We start from the raw sequence: 8,470 nt of genomic DNA, 5'->3' as shown, positions 1-8,470 counted from the left end.
CCGAACTTGTCCTCTAAATGCTCCACAAAAAACTGGGGCTTGGTTGACATAAAAGATTCTCCATCAACCCGCGTACACACGAGGTACCGGGGTGAATATTCTCCACTGCCTGTTGTAGCAAGACGTTCCTCCCATGGAGTAGCTAGGGAGGGAAACGATCTCGGATCAAATTTCTTCCCGTTGAGGTTAGACCTCGATCGCTTAGAGACTGCTGGTGGAGGCCCACCAGCGAGAGACGATGTACCACGCTTCATTGCGGGTCATCCGCCCTGATGCCACCTACTCCGACCAAGGGCCCTCCCCACGGGCGCCACCCAGCCGCAGCAATAGCCACCTGGCAGGACGGCCATTGCCGGCAGTCTTGATGCCCCAAGGAGATGGGCATCTACTCCTTGGCGTACGTGGGGAGTTAACGGCGCAGGCATCAGTAGAGCGATCCCTGTGTTGTCAGGGGGCTACAACCAAGAGGGTACATGGCGGCCCCACCACAACGGACTGGCTACCGTGCTGGATCTTAGGTGCAAAACTGTCCAAGGTCGTCGTCGCAGTTAAAAGAAACACTGCAGAGTGCATCGTGGTAATCGCTCAAGAGATCGAAAACGAGCGGGACACCATTGCAACGACGAGAAAGCCGGCTAAAGGTCTAAATGCACGACGAATACAGTGCACCATGTAAGGCGCCCTTCCCCAATTGGCTCGCTCTTCGGAATAATTTAGAAAGGTGGAGGTCAAACCCATGAGGGGACCATCACATAAGGCCGAAACATGTGAGACTCCTTTTAGTCGCCTCTTACGACAGGCAGGAATACCGCGGGCCTATTCTAACCCCCGAACCCGCAGGGGGAATAAACGAACGGAAAAAACGGACACGAAAAACGACGGACGGACGAACGAGCGAGACCTGACGACGACAACACGCAAGATGCATGGGGTGACAGACAACCAAAGGAATCCACGACGTCCACTAGAAACGAAAACAAAGTAGAGTAAACAGGATGTCTGTTAAGACACTTCCTGGCAGATTAAAACTGCTTGCCCGACCGAGACTCGAACTCGGGACCTTTGCCTTTCGCGGGCAAGTGCTCTACCAACTGAGCTACCGAAGCACGACTCACGGCCGGTACTCACAGCTTTACTTCTGCCAGGTCCCGAGTTCGAGTCTCGGTCGGGCACGCAGTTTTAATCTGCCAGGAAGTTTCATATCAGCGCACACTCCGCTGCAGAGTGAAAATCTCATTCTGGAAACATCCCCCAGGCTGTGGCTAAGCCATTTCTCCGCTATATCCTTTCTTTCAGGAGTGCTAGTTCTGCAAGGTTCGCAGGAGAGCTTCTGTAAAGTTTGGAAGGTAGGAGACGAGATACTGGCAGAAGTAAAGCTGTGAGTACCGGCCGTGAGTCGTGCTTCGGTAGCTCAGTTGGTAGAGCACTTGCCCGCGAAAGGCAAAGGTCCCGAGTTCGAGTCTCGGTCGGGCACGCAGTTTTAATCTGCCAGGAAGTTTCATATCAGCGCACACTCCGCTGCAGAGTGAAAATCTCATTCTGGATGTCTGTTGTCGCGAGGTCGATAGACTCCACGAAATTCAAACTGCCTAAAAGAGCGAGAGGAAGGCGCTTATATACAGGGTAAGGTACGTCGCTATTGGCTACTGGGACCACGTGCTCCACCGTGGGGCCCTCACGTTATTCGCGAGCCAGGAACTTACGGCGCGACGGCTAGAGTGACCTCTAGTGGTAATCGAGGTCCATGCCGTCTGGCGCCCATTCAAAACCCGCGGCGCTCGTTACCAAAGTAGCACCATTAAACGAAGGAGTAAAATGACGTGTCACGTCATCAAGAAGCAGGTGGTTTCACTCTGCTTTCTAACTGGGAAGTCATCAAGTAGCACTTGCGATAAGTCTGTACTGTAGCCAACAATCAGCAATTCACATTTTCCGATAATAACTGCCCCACGATTTACACATTCCACCAACGAATTCCATATGGAACATTGCGTACCCGTATGGGAGTGTACATTTTATAGGGAGCTGCTCCGTTCAACGGCCTCCACTGAGTTGAGCCTAGAGTATGACAAAGGAACAATTCACATCAGACGTCTGGCGTAGTTTGCCAAGAAGTGGATCCTTATCAAATACAATACCATATGTATCTTAGTGGGAATATATCACACACAATAAATATGTCAGGAGAATGCGTAAACGTGAATGAGGAACTGCAAGAAGTGGTTGGTTGGTTGGTTTGAGGATTAAAGGGACCAAACTGCAAAGGTCATCGGTCCCTTGTTTCATAAACACACAGAGCACAGGGAAACCATCCATTAGTCATTCGAAACAAGATAAAAATGCCAGGGGAAGAAAATCGCCAAGGTCAAGATGAAAGAAACATGGAAAACGGAGCACAGCAACAAAAACAACACAGAGAAGAAAGGCAGAAGGGATTAAAACTGCACAGCAGAGGACTGTGGCTGGCTGATCACGAAAATAATAGGATGAGCCAGCCACTCTGCAACACGTTAAAACCTCCAGCCTAAAAGATTAGGGTGGAGTCGAATTACAACACACAACAAAGTAAAAGATACAGCACAAAAGAGGGTGATGCAATAAAATTAGAGGGACCGATAAAACCCACTTGCTCGAAGAAAACCTAAAACACGATCTGCCATAGAGACATCGTCAGCTAAAAGACACGATAAATCACCCAAGAGGTTAAAAGTTCGCCTGAGGGCGGTTAAAAGAGGACAGTCCAATAATATATGGGCCACCGTCATATTCGCACCACAGCGACAATGAGGGGGGGTCCTCTCGACGCAACAGATGACCATGCGTCAGCCAAGAGTGGCCAATGCGGAGCCTACAAAGAATAACAGAATCCCTGCGAGAGGCCCGCATGGAGGAACCCCACACAGTCGTTGTCCCCTTTACCTGCCGCAGCTTGTTGGGGGCAGACAGAGTGCGCCATTCGTCTGCCCACATCCGAAGGACCCGACGGCGTAACACCGATCGGAGATCAGTTGCCGGGAGGCCGATCGCCAACGGCAGTTTGCGGGTGGCTTCTTTAGCTAACGTGTCGGCGTGTTCGTTGCCCGCTATCCCAACGTGTCCCGGGGTCCATATGAACACCACTGAACGTCCACGCTGTCCAAGAGCATGAACGGACTCCTGGATGGCAACAACAATGGGATGGCGTGGGTAGCACTGGTCAAGAGCCTGCAGACTACTGAGCGAGTCACTGCAAATGACAAAAGACTCACTAGTGCTGGTACGAATACGCTCAAGGGCACGAAAAATGGCTGTTAGCTCTGCGGTGTAAACACTGCAGCCGTCCGGCAAGGAGCGCTGGTCTACATAGTCCGAATGAGCGTAAGCGTACCCCACACGGCCATCAACCATCGAGCCATCTGTATAGATTATCTCAGAGTCACGGGATGCGTCGAGGAGAGCAAGAAATTGGCGGCGCAAGAGGAACTGAATCCTTTTGCCATTGTGAGAGCTCCAGCCGAAGCTGCGGCCGATGAATACACCAAGGTGGTGTATGTGGGTGGACCTGAAAAGCAGACGGAAGGGGCAAAGACTCGAGTTCACGAAGGAGTGACCGAACACGGATCCCAATTGCGAGGCCTGATCGCGGCCGCCGACGTGGGATATGGACTGCCGCATCAGCGAAAAGGAGACGGTAGTGAGGGTGACGGGGAGAACAACGGACGTGGGCAGCATAGTTGGCTAAGAGTTGTTGACGCCGAATGTGGAGCGGAGGAATCCCCGCCTCAGCAAGTAGGCTATTAACAGGACTGGTGCGGAATGCTCCTCTCGCCTGTCGAACCCCACAGTGGTGAACGGGGTCCAGCAGTTGCAACGCTGAGGGCGACGCTGAGCCATACGCCACACTCCCATAATCCAGTCGGGACAGCACAAGGGCTTTGTAGAGCTGCAGCAGCGTGGTACGGTCTGCACCCCAAGTTGTGTTGTTGAGGCAGCGGAGGGCATTCAGATGCTGCCAGCACTGACGCTTGAGCTCACGAATATGAGGAAGCCAAGTAAGCCGGGTGTCGAACAGCAATCCCAAAAAACGGTAGGTGTCAACGACCCTGAGCATAGCATCCTGAAGATAGAGCTCAGGGTGGGGATGGACAGTTCGACGCCGACAAAAGTGCATAACACAAGTCTTCGCAGGAGAAAACAAACCCATGGGCTAGGACCCACGCCTGCGCCTTGCGTATGGCTCCCTGCAACCTACGTTCTGCAACATTAATGGTGGAGGAGCTGAAAAAGATGCAGAAATCGTCAGCATATAACGTGGGTGAGACAGACGACCCTACTGCTGCTGCAAGGCCATTAATGGCCACAAGGAAAAGGGGCACGCTCAATACAGAGCCCTGTGGAACGCCGTTCTCCTGGATATGAAGTGAACTATGGGATGTGCCAATTAAAACGCGGAATGTCCGAACAGATAAAAAAATTCTGAATAAAAATGGGGAGAGAGCCCCGGAGACCCCACCCGTGCAACGTGGCGAGAATATGGTGCCGCCACGTTGTGTCATATGCTCTGGAGAGGTCGAAAAAGACGGAGACGAGGTGTTGGCGCCTGGAAAAAGCAGTGCGGATTGCAGACTCAAGGAAGACCAAAGTATCGGCGGTGGAACGGCCCTGACGGAAGCCGCTCTGGCACTGAGCCAGAAGACCCCGAGACTCGAGCAGCCAACACAGCCGGCGACTCACCATGCGTTCCAGTAGCTTGCACAGAGTATTTGTCAAGCTGATGGGCCGATAGCTATCCACAGTAAGCGGGTCCTTACCAGGCTTCAGCACCGGAATGATGGTACTTTCTCGCCACTGCGACGGAAAGACACCATCACCCCATATGCGGTTGAAGATGGCAAGAACACATCGCTGACAGTCCGGGGACAGGTGTTTGAGCATCTGATTGTGGACGCCATCTGGCCCAGAGGCTGTATCGGGGCACTGTGCCAGGGCGCTCTGGAGTTCCCACAAACTAAATGGGGCGTTATACGTCTCAGGGTGGCGAGAAGCGAAAGAAAGCCGTTTGCCTTCCTCCCGGCGTTTGAGCGCGCGAAACGCGGGCGGGTAATTCCCCGACGCAGAGGCCCGAACATAGTGCTGTGCGAAATGCTCGGCGATTGCATCGGCATCGGTGGATACCGCCCCGTTGATGGTAAGCCCTGCGACACCTGTAGAGTGCTGCAATCCAAAGATGCGCCGAATCTTCATCCACACCTGGGAGGGTGAAGTACGGGAACCAATGTTGGAAACGTATCTCTCCCAGCACTCCTGTTTCCGCCGTTTGATAAGCCTCCGTACCCGAGCACGGAGACGTTTGAATAAAATGAGGTTCTCCAAAGACGGGTGCCGCTTATGTTGCTGAAGAGCCAGTCGACGTTCCTTAATGGCGTCAGCGACCTCTGGAGACCACCAAGGCACTGACTTTCGCCGGGGGCACCCTAACGAACGAGGAATGGTACGTTCCGCAGCGGAAACAATCGCTGCAGTCAGTGTCTCAACCGCCACATCGATGGTACCATGGGGGAGAGATTCAACAGTGGCAGCAGAGGAGAACGTGTCCCAGTTTGCCTTGCTAAATGCCCATCTAGGCGAGCGTGCAAGGGAGCGACACTGTGGTAGTGAAAGGAAGATCGGAAAATGGTCACTACCACACAAGTCGTCATGGACTCTCCAGTGGACCGATGGTACAAGCCCTGGGCTGCACAACGACAGATCGATGGCCGAGAACGTGCCATGCGCCACACTGAAATGTGTGGCAGCGCCAGTGTTTAAGAGGCAGAGGTCGAGTTGGGAGATGAGATTCTCGACCTCTCTGCCTCGGCCAGTAACTTTCGTTCCACCCCACAGGGGATTGTGGGCGTTAAAATCCCCCAGGAGAAGAAAAGGCGTGGGGAGTTGGGCGACAAGTGCAGCCAAGTCGGTCAGGGAGACTGTACCACCTGGAGGGAGATAGACACTGCAGACGGTTATGTCCTGGGTAGTCCTTACACGTACAGCCACAGCTTCCAATGATGTTTGAAGGGGCACAGGAGCACTATATACAGAGGTAAGGACATACACGCAGGCTCCACCTGACACACAATTGTAAGTGCTACGGTTGCAGTAATAAACCCTGTATCCACGAAGGACAGGGGTCCGCATTGCCGGGAACCAGGTTTCCTGGAGGGCAATGCAGAATGCAGGTGTCATGCTGAGAAGCTGTCGTAGCTCAGGGAGATGGCTAAAATAACCGCCACAATTCCACTGGAGGATTGTACAAAGTGTGTCCTGTAGGGGCATTAAGGAACTGAAAAAGCGAATTACGTCGCAGGGTCACATGCTGCCACCGACTGAGTGACTGACGTCGCAGCTGCCATCGTATCTGAGACGCCGAGATCCAGGTCATCAGGGGACGCAAAGAGCTCGACCTCATCCTCAGAGGCTGAGCTGACAGGAAGCGTTGGCGCGGGAACCACCGGGTCTTTAGGCTTCTTAGAGAGCTTCCTCTTCTCTCTTGTCTTTGGGAGGAGGGTTCGAATGCTGGGAGGGCTTTCCTGATGCATTGTCAGGAACAGAGGAAGAGCGTGAAGCCCTTCGACCAGCAGCTGGTGGCTTCCTCAGCCACTGGCTAGCGTCTTGCGAGACACTGGTAAAATCCTTGGAAGGGACTACCCCAAGGGATCCCTTCCGAACGAGTGAGGCCTGAGGAGGCTGTTGCCTCTCCGGCTGAGCAGCCGGAGAAGGCTGGCGCCTCTCCGGCTGAGAGGTGGGGATGGATGTCCCCAGTTGTTTGGGGTCCACTGCTCCCAAACCGGGTGTTTTGGGAGCAGTGGAAGAGAGTGTGGACCCTACTAGTGGTGGGGCAGGCGTAACTTTACCGTTCTGTGGGCCAACGGAGAAGGGAGTCGTTGCAGGAACTGGTGGCGGCAGAGTTGCAGCAGCATAACTTCTCAACATAGATGTGGGGTTGAGCCGTTCGAGCTTCTTCCGTGCCTCTTGGTAAGTTAAACGGTCCAGGGTCTTAATTTCTTGTATCTTCCGCTCTCGTTGGTAGACTGCACAGTCTGGCGAGCAGGGAGAATGATGCTCCCCACAGTTAACGCAGGTGGGAGGCGGAGCACATGGAGCATTAGGATGGGAGGGTCGTCCACAATCACGACACGTGGGGCTGGCAGTGCATCTGGAGGACATATGTCCGAACTTCCAGCACTGGAAGCATCGCATAGGGGGTGGGACATAGGGCTTGACATCGCACCGGTAGATCATGACCTTGACCTTCTCAGGCAAGCAGTCACCCTCAAAGGCCAGGATGAAGGCACCGGTAGCGACCCTATTATCCTTGGGCCCCTTAAAGACACGACGGACAAAGTGCACACCTCGTCGTGCCAGGTTCTCCCGTAGCTCGTCATCAGACTGTAGCAGAAGATCTTTATGAAAGATAATCCCCTGGACCAAATTTAAGGACTTATGGGGAGTGACATGAACGGGGATGTCACCGAGCTTCTCACAGGCGAGTAACGCCCGTGACTGTGCAGATGAAACTGCTTGTATCAAAATAGCCCCGCTCCTCATTTTGGAAACAGATGCCACTTCCCCAAACTTATCTTCAAGATGGTGAACAAAGAAGAGAGGCTTAGTCCCCAAAAACGAATCCCCATCGGTTCTGCTGCACACTAGGTATCGCGGTGAATACGGCTCCTGTCTGTCCGCAGCCCTACGTTCCTCCCATGGCGTGGCTAGGGAAGGGAACGATTTGGGGTTATATGTCACAGCATTAAATTCTGTCTTACCGCGCTTAGAGACGTTGGCGGTCGTGCGACCACCGGATTGAGACTTCACCCGCTTCATTGCAGGGCATCCGCCCCGATGCCACCCACTCCGACCAGGGGCTCTCCCCACGGGCGCCACCCAGCCACAGCAAAGGCCACCTGGCAGGATGGCCGTTGCCGGGAGTCCTGATGCCCCAGAGAGACGGGCATCTACTCCTTGGCTTACGTGGGGAGGTGTCAGCTCAGGCATCGGCAGTTGGTTGGTTGTTGGGATGTTTAAGGGGGACTAAACAGCTAAGGTCATCAGTCCCCCATTCCAAAAACAGGCGAGACAGGGTCACGAAGCAGGTAGAGGGAAGGAGACTCCTCCCAGGCACTACAAGAACACAAATGCAACAACGAACACTACAGACAAGAAGAGGACAGACAAACACCAGACACTAACATACAGAAGAAAAGAAGATGGCTGGAAACTGGTTGACTGACCGCGAGACAAAAAAAGGGAAAGAGTCAACCAGCAGACTATACACCAAAACAGCAACAAATGTAAAGAGACGCGAGGACAAAAGACACAGAATGGGAAGGTGCAGGACCTCCCTAAATCGAACCATAAAAAGGACTACCACGGATAAAATGTAAAACATTGTCAGCCATGGAGGCATCGTCGGATAAAACCAATGCCAAAGTGCCCGGGAGATTAAAAGATT

At 53.3% G+C, this 8,470-nt stretch overlaps 1 non-coding gene across 1 annotated transcript; it reads right to left on the bottom strand.

Moving 5' to 3' along the window:
- Positions 1–1,032: 1,032 nt before the first annotated feature.
- On the bottom strand, positions 1,033–1,107 carry Trnas-cga (transfer RNA serine (anticodon CGA)). The gene has a single exon. It is a non-coding gene; the product is annotated as a tRNA-Ser (tRNA).
- Positions 1,108–8,470: the final 7,363 nt, after the last annotated feature.

This window comes from Schistocerca nitens, chromosome 2, assembly GCF_023898315.1.
Source record: "Schistocerca nitens isolate TAMUIC-IGC-003100 chromosome 2, iqSchNite1.1, whole genome shotgun sequence".
In the NCBI taxonomy this organism is placed as follows: domain Eukaryota; kingdom Metazoa; phylum Arthropoda; class Insecta; order Orthoptera; family Acrididae; genus Schistocerca; species Schistocerca nitens.
The sequence above is the reverse complement of the archived record's forward strand: the minus strand, read 5'-3'. Positions and strand labels throughout refer to the sequence as shown.